This window comes from Daphnia magna, unplaced genomic scaffold (genome assembly GCF_020631705.1).
Source record: "Daphnia magna isolate NIES unplaced genomic scaffold, ASM2063170v1.1 Dm_contigs191, whole genome shotgun sequence".
Taxonomy (NCBI): domain Eukaryota; kingdom Metazoa; phylum Arthropoda; class Branchiopoda; order Diplostraca; family Daphniidae; genus Daphnia; species Daphnia magna.
The window spans coordinates 75,424-89,417 of NW_025533165.1; positions in this window are offsets into that span (position 1 = coordinate 75,424).

The following is a 13,994-nucleotide window of genomic DNA, read 5'->3' on the forward strand; positions in this document are numbered from 1 at the left end:
AATCAAAGCATGTCATTTTGTGTAGTCTGCTGCAGTCTGCTGTCGGGAATTAGCATCATGGGAGCTTATGCAAAAAAATAAAAGGAAACTCAATTACAGAAATGTAAGGGATTTCACTAAAATCCCTCTTACACCTGGGCAAAGGGGTAAAACAAAAGTTAAATAGTTAAATCTATTGGTATTTTGTTAAAATTTCTACGAAAATATATGTGTCCGAATAAGAGAGAACATTTTCGAAAGGGTTAGCCGTTTCGTAGTTAACAGGGCATAGTAAAATTAGGGAATTATCTTCTAAAAAACAAAAACCCTATTGGCTTTAAGATTATTTAATTGTTTATGAATCAATGAAAATTTATTTTATAAAAGAGTTTTATGGATGTGCTCAGGCTAGATCCAGAGTCATTAATGTATTTTTCTGTGAATTGCGTCAAAAGGACACAAAAAAACATAAAAACATTGTATATTAATCGATTCGTCTTAAAATTCTGCGTCGATTGATGTAAAAATATCAACAAAAAATTTTTTTCAAAAAAAAAAAAAAAATGTGTCCGACATTATTAGCATTGTCTGTCCGAAATTAGCAAAACTGGGTGTCTCTTTATATTGCTGAAATTATGATTGATTTTGCACTTCATTAGCCAGACTTGGACGCATTTTAAAGAGCTTTTCATATTCTACAATTTAGTATAATTATTTTAAGGATTCATACATTTTTTTCTTTGATATTCTTTGTGCCGTCGGAGAGTTAGCTAGTAGCTAGTACACAATCTAGACAGGTCACCCGTAAGCAAAACGACTAGATTTTATTTAGCATTTTCTCGGGTATTATAAGGATTTATAAGTTGTTTTTTAGTTGAATAACGCATTTCCCCTTTTACTTTTGATTTTTACCATTAGATTCTGTATTAAATCTTCTTTGCGACTGCTATAACAGTAAGGGAAAAAATGTATTTTTGTGTCCGGAATTAGAAAGAACCTGCCCTGTGTCCGAATTCGCGTTTTTACCCTACCTTTCTCTTATGAGATGGAGAATGAGGTTTCATAGTTTTTCGGGAAACGTCACAATTCGAATTGTTCTTTTATTCAGAAAAGGAGATCGCAGAGAAAATCCATCGATTTTCACGGCAACTTCAGCCTCAGGTCTGTTGACTAAGCTTGAGCCATCATACTTCTCAAGACTGTCTTTAACATTCGAAATTCTACTTAATAAGATTCTTAGATCAATTTGAAAAAAATAAATTTTATATAGTAGTTGTACTCTACAACTATATATCGTAGTTGTAGTCTACAACTATATATAGTAGTTGTACTCTACAACTATATATAGTAGTTGTACTCTACAACTATATATAGTAGTTGTACTCTAAAATTATATATAGTAGTTGTACTCTACAACTATATATAGTAGTTGTACTCTACAACTATATATAGTAGTTACAACTGGTTTCCATAATAGTACTTAAGAGTCCACTGACAGATTTATAGTCGATGCGATGTTACTGGTGGGAATACGTTGTATCTCCAACAGCAGACGACCTGGACTGGGCGACGGACCAGTCTGCCCAGGCGTTTTTCCTTTTATGTCTTGGTTGCTCTCGATAGGAAGCCACCACTTTAAATATAAGCCCCGACCCTAGACCTATCGGCTGTTGCTTTGTTAAAGGCAAGAGCAGTCAGTCACAAAATACACTCTCTACAGTGAACGTCGAGCTAGTGCTTCCCGTGTTAACTCAACCTACATTTTTCATCATCCAAAAAAGTTGAAGTCAGAACACGGGCTGACTATTTCCTTCAGTTACATTTTCTTCGAAAAGGTCGTGCGCTTCTTTTCGTTGGATTTCAAAAATAAAAAAGAATTAAAAATTACTAAACAAAGATTGATTTAGCCGCGATCCTTTTGCTGTCTGCTCATGAAGATGACTTTGCTAAACATTGGCTCCTCTGGATAATTACATCTAGATTAAAATCATTATTTAAAATACATATTATGATGTTAGAAAGACACCACTTAGCTGTTAAAATAGCTGGTGTTACTGGGATTTTTGCACAGACTTAGCCATGTACCATCTTTAACCGATGCCACACAAGATCCTGGCTAACAAATTAAACAATACAAAGCTTGCAGGCGTTGGGCTTGTTCAATGATAAACCAAGGTTTTTTATAACTTTTGATAAAATAATGGGGGAAATAACCAAACTATCAGGCCGCCATAGCCATTCCTCAGTACCCCTAGCGACCTGACGGTGCAATAGCCTAGTATGGCATAGGAGCACCGTCAACCCTGACGGTGTATAGACATGATCCACTGTCTAGTAGAAATTTGAAATGATGAGTGCACAAACGAGCTCATTTCTTCAAATTAGAAATGCTATCTTTCCATTTTTCAAAAAATCTTTTGGTTCAGTGAAATAGGTAATTTCATTTTCCTTATTCCAGCTTTGTGGATTCTACGAAACTGTACAATAGCGCAGATAAGTTGGAACAAGACATTTTTGCAAGTCGAATTCTTTTAGAAGCTTCTTTTCAACCGATACATCGTTTTCAAAAGCCGAAAAGGTTACCCTAGAGTAGGGTTCAATAGTTAGACTATTGATTAGCAAATTCGGTGCATGGCCAGATAGAGAAAACTGAGAGAAACTGTTTCTCTCAGAGTGGAGCAGCCAGGGGTGGAATTCTGAATTTTTTCCAGTTTTAAGTAAAATACTATCATGAAAATGTCAAAAGTATATCGTATTAGTTGTTAAATTACCGCTAGATTGCGCGGGCATGCGCTCAGCGCAAATATTATTCCCTATTTGACCTGTTTGACCCCTCCAATGACCTCCCTTGCTCTTTTTGCATTCGTATAAAAAGCGCCCTCCTCCCTACAGTGTTGGCGCCAGTTGCCGTTGGAGAGTTACCCGAGTTAGAGCTAGGGCCAGAGTAGCCTTTGTTTTTGTGCAATTAGCAGTGTGTTCGTGTTATGGCAATACAAATTCGTGATTTGTACGTTGTTTTCCGTTGTGCTTCATTACAGTACTTTCCTTGAAAAGCTAAATTTCAATCCAAGTCCAGTAGGGGAGAACGGGGTCATCATGGACAATATTTTTATTTTTCGTTTATTTTTAATGTTGAGTATAATTCAATTCTAATTTTTGATGTGTGTGGTGTAGCAATTTCATTTCGACTTCCTTGATTTTTCTTTTTTTTTCTTTCACAAATAAAAAAGTTGAAACCGTTCTTGTGAAGTCATTTTCTGAACAGAAGTTGAAAATGGTGGGGCAAAACTGGACAGGCACTGTATGAAATTGGACAATGCCAGTTTCAGTAATACAGTGCCATGAAAAAAAAAATGTATCTATATATTTGATGGCTACATTCATGCTATGTTCATTTATACACATCATTTTTAATTTTGCGTTAAATTAAGGTATTTATATCTGCTTTGATGAAACGGGGGGTTGAATTGGACATTTCGTTTGTTTTTTTGAAAAAAGGGGAGTTCCCAACAAGGGATCAATTATCGAAATACAATCGATTGATACAACAAACAGACGACAGTCATGCTTCTTTGAGAAGAAATGGCTAATGGTAGTGGAATAGTCTTTGATAGCTCATTATACATTGGGGAAATTCCATTCATCACTTTAGATAATATCTCAAGTAATTTATTTTCAAAATTCTTACATTTAAGATGTATGCGATGAAGGGCAAAAAGTTACATTGTTACTGAAATAAGAAAAAAGAATTCCATTTTTGTTTCTGGTAGGCATACCACATGTGAAATTAGTTCAATATTAAATCCTCATTCGTCTAATATTTTAAGGCCAATTGATATTTTGGCTCTTTGATGAAAACACTGGCCAATTTTTCAACTCCTTAACTGCTGAATTTTTTAAGTGTGAGTCTACTACATCAACAGACAAAGGCATCATTTTGGATCAGCATTGTTCAAACTAACAAGCCTGTGTGATCAGCTTATTAAAGGACAATCTTTCTCGAGGTAAAATATTTCATGTAATCTTTTATTTTTAAACATATTGTAAGAGATGTTGTTTGGTGAGCAGTCATGTCATCAGTCATAAGCATCGAAGCTGTGACTTCACACTCAACTTTAGTCCACCATGTGTTTTTACTATAAATGAACCAAAATTTGTTTCTTTCTTTTTCTAGTAATCCCTCTCTTGGATATTGATTGGTCGGGCTGGTTTTACCAACAAAATAAGGTAAGAAAAATAGACGTTGTGTGTTTCATGTCTCCAACAATCATTTAATAGATTTCTTTGAATCAGATGACTAGATCATATGTAAAGAAACGTTTAGATCCCAAACCACAAGAAAAAGACATAAGAGCTGCTATTGCTAAAGTTCTTAAAGGGCTTGCAACTATACGCTCTGCTGCAACTGAATTTGGGTTGAAGAAATCAACTGTTGCCTTCTATAAATATAAACATACTTTGGAAAGTCTAGTTCGTTCGAAATCCATCAAGCAAGCACAGCATCATAGCCAGATTTTCTCTGCAGCACAAGAAACAGAATTGAGTGATTATTTGAAGAGTTGCTGTTTGCTCAATCACGAGCTAACGACCATAGAGACTCGTAAATTGGCTCACACCTACGCAATAAAAAATAGCATTCAAATTCCCGTAAATTGGAAACTCAACAATATCGCATCAGCAGATTGGCTAATAGCATTTCTAAACGGAACGCGAGACTATCTATCAGAAAACCTGAAGCAACAAGTCAGGCTCGTGCAGCAGGTTTCAACCAGCCCGTAGTTTCTTTATTTTATGACCATCTAAGAAACGTTTATGCAAAGCACAATTTTCCACCTCATCTTATCTGGAATTGCGACGAGACAAATGTGCCAACAGTTCTGCCGCCCCCTGAAGTTATTGCCGTAAAAGGGTTGAAACAGGTATCTTTTTCACAAATTGACATGATTTTGGTGTTACTAAATTTTTTTAAAAAAGGTACAGCAAACCGTCTCAGAAGAGCGTGGAGTAAATGTTACAATGTTAGCCTTTGTAAATGCAGTTGGTGCTACCCAGAGATAAGGAGATGGCTCACTCCACGTAAAGCCCAGCAGTCGACATTTTCCCTCCTCTCCCTCTCTAGCAGACGAATTCGACTGCGCTGCTCCTTTCGGCCAGCTCCGGAATCGTGGCTGTACTTGGCAGTAAGGACGGTATGGTTTAAAACGTGAAGGGGGAGCGCCACTGAGAAATCCTTACCACCAAGTACAGCCATGATTCCGGAGCTGGCCGAAAGGAGCAGCGCAGTCGAATTCGTCTGCTAGAGAGGGGGAGGAGGGAAAATGTCGACTGCTGGGCTTTACGTGGAGTGAGCCATCTCCTTATCTCTGGTGCTACCATCCCACCAGTGTTTGTGTTTCCACGAGGGAGATCAAATCCTCAGTTATTTGCAGAAGCACCAATTGGTTGCTTAGGGCTGGTTCATGAGTCAGGATGGATGACGCCAGAAAATTTTTTGACATCTATTGCTCACTTCCAATCTCACGTAAATGCAACAAAAGATCGACCAGCGCTTTTGCTAATGGGTAATCATGCCAGCCATATTGATTTCCGTGTAATCGATTGTGCCAAAAACAACGGAATTCACCTCCTGACTCCCCCCCCCCCATTGTTCTCACGCACTGCAACCGTGCGATGTGTCTGTCTTTGGTCCCTTTAAGAGAGCACTAAGAAACGCCCATAATGATTGGATTCAGATGAATCCTGGTAAAAGAATTAGTATAAAAGAAGTTGTAGGTCTCTGCAAGGGCCTTATGTTTCGAAAATAACATCAGAAAACATCATTCCTGGCTTTTGTTCGACTGGCATGTGGCCTTTTAATAGGAACGCAATTCCAGTTTCAAAATATGCACCATCCATCGTAACCGACAGACCAGGTTGGATTTATTTGTAGTTCTCTGGCCTTATCTTTTTAAGAATTGTTGATTTTTTTTCCATTTTTTGTAGCTCATACCATCGATCTAGCAAGCAACTTGCTGGTGGATGATCAACATTCTAATAATGGATTGCATTCTGAAATCATCAATATAGATTCGAATTCACAAGGTAATAGTTTTCTTCAGTTATTTTGTCTTATCTTGATGAGAATTACCGATTATATTTTATTTCGGGAAGCGACTAACGCTGGGCTACCGAGCAACTTAATGGACGATCAGCAGTCGGCCAATAGATATGATGCTGCTGATACTGAAAATGTCACTTCTATTATGGACAACCAACAACCTGTTCCTCTTTCAAAAGAGGCCAGTATCAATTCGGATTATCAGCAAAATTTTCCTGGTGTGGCACTTTCAAACAATCGGGTTCTTAATGCAAATAGCATCATTTACAATTTTCGGTATTTGTTTAATACGATTATCTTCAGGCGCACCACCAGTTGTTCCGTTCGTTACCATTCGCCCATTTCCGAGAGTTGATAACAACCAAACATCGGTTCGTCGATCACAACGACAACAAAGTAGGATTGGTCGTACTAGAATTCTTACGGACACACCGAAAAAAAACGCGATTGAAGAAGAATTTAAAAGAAGACAAGAGAAGGGAACGAAAATGAAACCAACAAAAATTAGACGTTGTCTACTTCCAACAATCCAAAAGAAAAACAAAGAAAATGAAGTAGGTCTAAAGAGGACAAACAAAAAAAACGGATAAAGAGGATGAAGACGATGATGGATCTAATGAAATGAATGAAACCCGAAAATATCTATCTATTACCAGAAGCGGACGCTCTGTCCATCGTCCCGTAAGGCATGTTTAAAAATGTGATGATCATAGCTGATTGTCAAAAAATGTAATATGAAATAAGTAATATACAACCAAGATATCTGAATATAAAAAAAATATTCTTTTTAATATATTCTGAAAAAAGTATAAATCAGTAGCAAGAGCAAAACGGAACGAAAGTTTAAAAAATTTACCATAAAATTTAGTTATAATGGTAACAAAATGGTTATAATCAACATGATCTTAATGACAACAGTTTGATACAGCCTGAATATTTGGCTCCTCCTTTGGCCCCTCCCACTTCGATAGTTAAGCTGTCCGATATCACCCCCAGATGCCATGTCCAAATTGGCCCAACCTGATGCACTTTAGTATTTTATTCATAATTATAAGATGCAATGATAATAATATTAAATTTTTACAGAATAAACTAAAAGAATGAGAGATCTAGTTATTTCTCTAACTATTTTATAAATATTTTGTTTTTTTAACTAACAAAATACAAAAGTAAATGTGGAGGATGATCATCATGACAAATAAAAGTGTGTAAAGATTATCATAAATAAAAAAGAAAAAAAAACCTTCATTAACTTTAGTACTTCTGACATTTTCCCTAATTTAACCGTGTCCAAGAGGACCACGTTCTCCCCTACAAGTATTTGTTCAAGTAAGTAAAACTCAAAGTATGATTCTGAACCAAGAATATCGTCGTACTCGACTTGGATGGACTTTAAAAATTTTGAAGGATTTTACTTTACTAAAAACTTGACTTAAGGCGGTAAATTGAGAGGCAGAGTTTCCTTCGACCAACGAGGAGAACTTTTACACATCTTCCAGCGCAGACGAAATGGGACTCTCAGTTTGTTTTTACCTTTAAAACAATAAAATCCAACAAACATTTAAAAAAGTGAAAAGGATGCGGATCCACAGAAGTTGGAGATGTGGCAACTTGATCTCGGTCTCGGATAGGTTTTGAAGAGGGCTATCGATATCTGTAAAATTAATTTAATTTGGACTTATAATTTTTCCGCAAAAAATTATTTAAGTTTTACATATATCAGGGAGATGGAGGTTACCCGATACCCGTCAAACCACCCCGACCTAAACAAAAAATTGTAAATTGGTTTACTGTAGTGTCTTGTGTTGTTCCTAACGTTAGGATGTCCGTGATAAATGAAGATTAAATATAAGCCGATTGGGCGTCAGTGTTGCTAGCTAAGAATCTGTATTTTTGACGTCCTCCACCCCTTGCCACCAGCGTTGCCCTCTTGTTGTCAAGCTAAAATAAAAGGCTCCGCGTTTGGGATAGTTAGCCCTACCCGGGCAGTTGGGCTTTCAGGTCTGGTCTGCGTCGCTGGCTCTGGATCTAGAAACGGGTCGCCTCCTATAAACGGCCGAAAGAAAGACACATTTCGGGTTATCGTCTTGCCGTTGCGTTTGGCCGTCACCATTGAGCCCTTTTTTTCTGTTATCTTGTAGGGAGCCAGATCGTACAGTGGCTTCATTTTGTTCGGCAACTGTGTTGGATGATGCAGCAAAACTTGATCGCCTTCCATCATTCATGGCGGCTTCACCTTTTTCTTGTTGTCTGCATATTTTCTAATGTCAGCTTTGCGTTTTTCGTCCTGACTTCGGGCTGTATCATGGTGGTTGCCATCTGGCTGAGTTGGAGGGAGTTCTAAAAGTTTCGTTCTGATGTCCCTGTTGAAAAGCAGCTTTGCTGGTGCCACTCCTGTGGTGCTGTGGGGCGATGCACGATAGTTGAGTAGAAATTGATGTATTCCTGTCTTCCAGTTGGATCCTGCCACCGTCGCTGTTTGGACTCTCTTTTTTAACGTTCTCATGAAGCGTTCTACCTGGCCGTTAGCGTTAGGTCATAGTGGCATCACTCGTTTGTGTGCGATACCCCTTTTCTGACAAAAGTCTTCAAACTTCTTTCCCTTGAAGGGTGGCCCGTTGTCGGATCTTATGATTTCCGGCAGTCCATGGTGTGCAAAAATGGTGTCCAGAATGGGACATACTAATTGGGCTGCTGTTGACTTAATCTCTGCTAGCTCCGGATATCGAGAGTAGTCGTCGGTTACCACCATGTCTTCTTCTCCTGTGGGAAGTCCATAGAAGTCAATACTTATGCTAGTGCAGGGTGCTGTTGGCAGGGGGGTTATCATTACCGGCTCTCTTGTGTTAACTTTTGTTACTGCTTGACACGGGATGCAGCGCCTTATTGTAACGAAACGCCAAGCGAAGCCCCTTCTTGCCCTTTTTTTTGCTTAATTCGACTAAGACCTTATTTCTTAAACTCTCCTTAACTTGATACCCCACTAGTTGACCTAATTCTTCGACTTTCTAGAAAATAAAACAAGCGGAGAGAACAAGTCTCGGCACGCCAGTTATAAATAGAAACTTTTACGATTTGTCAAAAGCCGCCCAAAACGGCCTTAACCTGCCGTAGCTAAAAATTTATATATTTTTGTCTGTTGGGAATTGCCGGAAACGGCCCGAAACTGCCCGGCCTATTTTTAACAATCGTCAAAATTCGTCCGATACCGCTCGAATTTGTCTGACTATACCTCTTCGTGACGTCCAAAATCGCCCGATACCACCCGATTTTGTCCGCCTATACCATAACATTGTCCCGTATGTCCCCCACGGGATGATGACTAACATATAAAAAGCCACCGCAAACTCCAAAAGAACAGTCAGATATACTATGCTGGTTCCGTGTGCCAACTTAGGCCTCTGCCGCTCTCCCGCCGAGCCCGCTACCGTAACTCTTGCAAACCGCAGGATAAGTACCCCTGAAGTAATCACTAAGTAGCTGTTTGACTCTTACTTTATTACGTCTATGCCTTGAAGTTAGTACCCATTGGTAACATTTAAGTCTCATGAGTCTTCTTTCCTCAATTTACGAGCATGTTTAATTATTCTACGGGTATCTGTTGCAAATCGGCTTATAATACACGACTTTTTATTTATTGCATGCGTGTTGTTTTATGCTTGCTAAGTATACAAGACATTGTGAGTAAAGACGCCGCATTAAATTGAACTTTTCCGTATTGGAGACAACGCCGTGTACTCCTTTACACTATTGTCTCCTCCACCCGAAAGTCAATCCCTGGAAACCACATTTTACTTCTGAGAAGCGGTTTTGTCTTGGTGATTTCCAGATGTCATTCGTGCGCTAGTGCGATTGCACGTCCATGGAGTGATCCTGGTAGACAAATTTTGTGTTTCTTTAGAAGGATGTTGCCTGTGGTTCCAACGGACAAGAAGTGCATAGCACCATACCTTCGTGTAAATAAGCTCCATTACCGATACAGCGATATACCACTTGATATCAATCACTGTCAAATGTTGAAGGTGCAAAAAATAAATATTGAATTGTGAAACAAAATGATGGTGAAAACGAGCCGCGTTCATCGGTGGCTATTGCAGGTGCGACCATCCGCTGCCGAGATTGGCGTGTATGTTTTTTAAACTTTTCTTTGCTTTTCTTGGAAAATAGAGCAGTGAGGCCTTGGTTAATTGCTTGACCCCCCGCTGACCTTCTTTCCTTCTTGTATTTTTTATATTTTTTTACCATGACGGGTTGGGCACCGTTCGATGCGTTGCCTCACGCTGATTCCGTCAGTATGAATTTCAGCGCTAGCAACGGTACCGTTCGGGAGTTATGATTTTTTTTTGCCCGTTAAGACCAATTCCCCGACTCCTATAAGTGCCTGGCTCGTCTATCCCATGGCGTCCAACCTCCATGGGATTTTTTCCATCCAAATATTTTTTTGGTCACGAATCTTCACGAGACCGGTATCATCGGATGTGGCTCGTTAAGCTGGTTCCGACGGTGCAGGTCCCGCCGTGATCGGATACACCGTTCGGCCGCAGTGGATTTTGAAAGCAGGGAAATGATGATGGGCCTCTACCTGCCTTTTTCCAGGAATTGCAGGTCCCAAGCGCAGCCGCGTTCGGAATTGATTTTCAAAAATTCATAGCGGCTGAACGGTGCGTCGGATCACGAAAATTTTTCGACAGCTGCAATCGCGTGATTGCGCTCTATCCAGCGGTACCCGATGAGGAGCCGTGCGACCACTTCTTCCGGTAGCTGACTCGGCCGGTTTCGGAATGTCCGATTTTCACGCGGATTTAACGGTCCAGCTGCTCTTGCCCGGCTTAATATGTCATTTTCCCATTCGTAGGGCGATCCGAGTTCACGTACACAAGTTATTCACGGTGATACATGGAGACGAGCCGTTGAATTTTCAGCGGAAAAAGGCCCGTTTCCCGGAATTTTATAAATGGTTCTTAGGAATTTTGCCGCCTTTTTTCCGCCGAATTTCTCCGGAACCCGGTTTTGGTCTGGCTGCAGCTCCTTTCCTTAACCCCCTCCTCTACCAATATTTTGGTAGGGATGTTGGGGTTGAAGTAGGCAAGGGGTGGTGGCCTGATCAACGCCATCTTGTTTGTATCAACGGCTTGTTGACATTCTGGGGTCCACGCAAATTCCGTCGTTTTTTTGGTCAGATTTCTCTGTTGTTCTGAAACGTGGGAGTATCTTGGAATGAACCTGCTGACATAATTTGCCACGCCGAGAAAACTGCGGACCGCCTCTTCCGTTTCCGGGTTGTGTAGCTTGACGATGGCTTCTCTCAATTGAGGATCCACTTGGTGGACTTTTGAAAAGACAAGTTATGCGCGTTCGCGTATCGTCCTTCGGGAAGTATTTGTTAAGGGATCGTTAGTTAAGAAGCGCGTTCGTAGTGAATTCGCAGCCTAGTTAGACGCGTAAGAAAAGCACGTCTGGAAAAGGCGCCTAAAAGCTGTAAGAAATTTTTGGGTCAAAAAGGTTCTTCTTTAGGGATCTGACGGGTTCGATATCGCCGAGCAGCTACCTGCTATTCTCGGAAAATACCTTTTTATTTGTCGCACGATTTTTTGTCCGATTATTTTGTAAAACATATGAATAAATAGAAGACATTCACGAGATGGTCCTCGTGTGATTTCCGTTTCGATGCGACCTCAGATTGTTGATCTGCGGGCATTTGAAACTTTAAGTCGAACGTTTTTCTCGGAAACCGATTTCCGAGAAAGCTAAGCCGAGATGCAGCGAGCTGGTCCCCACGGACCACGCTCGGCCGATTTTTTCCCGCTTTTAATTCGATATCAATTCAGCCGCTGACCCGATTTCATTTTCGTTTGGGCCAAAGATCTTGCATTTTCTTCGGCTACAGTCTCACCTGTTTCAAAAAATTCTGCCATTCTTCCTTGAATTCCCGAAAAGGCCGATTTAATTCGATAAATTTCGTTCCCTCGATTACCGAATTTCGAAAATCTGTTCCGACCACCCACCGTTGATCATCCAGATTTCTCTTGAAGTGGTGGTTCGTTCTTCGTTTAATCGGGAAATGGCCGAACGAGATCGAAGAACCAAACGACACAGCCTACCTCTGGCTCCGGAGAATTTCGACCTATTCTTGTGAAAAGGGACCTCAGTTTTCCGGCGATTCCGTCCCCCGAGAGCGCGCCGAAAAATCCAGACCACTGTAGCTCTTATTTAATTAATGCAGTTAAATTCGACAAATACCTTCGGTATAAATTTTTTTTAAATAAAAAAAAATTAATTTCCCTCAGGGATAAATCCGTAGTACCTAAGGGTACTCTTCTTGAACCGACATTTTTCTAAATTTAGTGTCATGTTCCGTTCCTCCAGTCTCGTAAGAAAAGCCACCAGCCTAGCGTCGTGTTCCGCTTACGCTATGCCCCAGACCAGGATGGCGTTACTGGCGTTGATTACACCCTCAAGTCCTGTGGGAGTTTGTCGTATTTGATCCTGAAATACTTAGCTTGCCGAATTGACACCGAAAAACAGACGTTTGTACCGACGCAATCCCAGGTGTGTTGAGAATGTGGTTATGAATCTGCTGCTTTTATGCAACTCCAGGTGGTAGTAGCCGTGATTTAGATCAAGGACCGAGAACATTACCGCTCCATTCAGGTTGGCCAGAATATCTTCTAGGGTTGGTGTGATGTGTCTTTCTCGTTTGATGGCTTTGTTAGGTTCTTTCATATCTACACAAATACGGATTTTCGATGGGTTACGCTGTTTTGTTGTAACCACGATGGGGTTGGACCATCAACCCATTCGATAATGTCTAGGTGTTCAAGCACTTGTAGCTCTTTTCCACCGCCGACGCAGATGTAAGGGGACCCGTCTATTCTGGTTGACCACCGGTTTGATGTCTTGGTCGCTATTGTCACACTGCTTGTATTTAAACAAGCACAAATGAATACAACAAGTGATGACTTAAATCTAAACAATGGTTTTACTCGAACAAAAAGGGGATAACCATTACCAAAAAATGGTGAAGCGTCGGAAGACCTCTAGGGAAACCAGGGAACTCCTCTAACGCAGCCCAGCTCCGGGAGCTCACCCGATGGCGACTCATCTACCGCAGATTCGGGGCAGCGTTTTATACCGTTGCGCGAATTACTCCCCTTCCGGACTGCATATCTGCAAATCTTTCTTCGAGCGGACTTCTCCCGATAATTTCTTCACCAGGATCGCAGTGTTGTCTAAAGAGCGGATGACTCATCTTTGCGAAGAGATAACCAATCTCCCTTTTCACCCGTGACAATATGCAGACGAATCTTCACGTCTTTAACGCATCCAATCCCTTCAAACAGCTTTGAATGCTTTTTTCGATATTGTTGGGCTATGCAATCCACTTTTTCCTGACTTCCGGTTACAATACTGTTGGCAATTTGAACAAGCCGATCGAAGACGATCGAAGATTAGATCGAAGACATTCTACTGCTTAAGATGTTGCCTCCACTTCCTTTTGAGACGAGCGCTGTCTCTGACACGCTGTGTCCATCGCCTTGATTGTTACTACCATTTCTGCCTCCAACGCTAATGATGATGATGAACGATATGTGTATACTTTGGCAGATGTTAGGCTCAGTAAAGGTTTACTAAGCTTGTGGAATGTGGGACGGTTGATTAATGTGACTGATGCTCCCGTGTCTGTTATGATCGAGTAGGCGAGTAAACGGCTCGATCGCGAATCTTTGTATTTCGCACAGGGAAACGACGACCTTCGTTCTACTCGGTCGTCACGAGACTGAGGCCTAGCTGTTAGCCCTCGGCTTGACATGGGGGCACTCTAGCGGCCAGACAGGTCACAACATCCCCCCACAAGCTTTCACAGAATGGGGAAGCGAACAAACAACGGACAAAAAAGGGAAAAAGCACACTCGAGATC